We start from the raw sequence: 1,338 nt of genomic DNA on the forward strand, positions 1-1,338 counted from the left end.
AAATGTTCTTCGTTTTCGTTTCGTCATAATCTCGCTTTATCCCAACGTATTTAAAGAATGCGAATAACGGCTACCGTTAATATAGCCTTTTGAATCGAGATATAACTATCCTTAATACCAAACCGACTTGTACTAATACGTGCTTACGTTACAACGTATTTCCTGAACATGTGCCTTCTTCGGGACACGAAAAGGGACCAGGCGGGTCGCACAAGTTCATTCATACGAGATGACTAAGTCGTCTTTAGTTCAAAGCGTTTCGGTGCTTTGGGGTAGTTTATATATCGGTTTAAGAGTATATATTAACGTATTGTTTCATTTTCTTTACATATTTTAGGATTAGACACGTATCATGGCAATTTGAAAACACGAATTGATTCATTCATCACATCAAAAATAGTAACGGGTAATCCTATAGCAACTTCTAAGGCTACTATATGCCGACACGGCTAATCGCGGGACCGCACAAATTCGCCCCTAACGAATGGATGGGGACCCTTTGGTGCCTTACTGCAAGGGGAAACTTACACTAGCCTCTTTCGAGCGACGAATGGACTCTCAATAGAGGTTTCGTAGAAATTACCCAAAGGTAATGCTTATGAATGCATACGAAAAGAAATAATATGATCCGTCCCAGTTATGGGCTTAATACACGCCTTCCGGAATCAAATTTCTCGCTTCCCTAGCAGAGTCGCCACTTGTAGGTGCCGCGGCCTCGCCCGGGCGAACCGGGGGGTGGACACCATTGACGACAGATGCTGTGATTGGCGCCGAAAGCAACCAATCGTGGAATCAAGCTGCTCGGCAGGGCCGGAGCTCGGAGTATGGAAGAGTCGCCACCCACAAATGGGAAATGAACACCGATCCCTTGCGGGAGACCGGTGAGGGTTCGGGAAACTTAGGTACGAGCCGAGAAGGCTAGCTCCTTTCCGGAGAAAGGCTACTAGGCACCCCGACATCGCCCGGTTATGAACCACCGGCCTCCTACTTAGCATGTTAGGCGCTAACGGACTAATCGCATATTTCTTTAAGTTTAAAATTCATTTGAAACCTTTTCTTTCTTGTTTTGAAAACCGTTTTGAGCATATATTATTGAAAGCCATATTAGTAAAGAATCACCCGTTTACATGAATTTAGAGTATATGGAAGAAAGAGGGAGATAGAAGGAAGAATTAGTTTATTTACAACGTGAATTGTGTCTTAAGCCATACATTCAATCTAAACTAATCTCACTCCCCGAAAAGAAAGTTTATTTATATGGTTTGTACCTTAATCGTCGTTGGAACGATTTAGACACATTTCAAAACCACGTGGATTTACATGATTTTCACTCGAATC

Source organism: Euphorbia lathyris, chromosome 2 (assembly GCF_963576675.1).
Source record: "Euphorbia lathyris chromosome 2, ddEupLath1.1, whole genome shotgun sequence".
In the NCBI taxonomy this organism is placed as follows: Eukaryota; Viridiplantae; Streptophyta; class Magnoliopsida; order Malpighiales; family Euphorbiaceae; genus Euphorbia; species Euphorbia lathyris.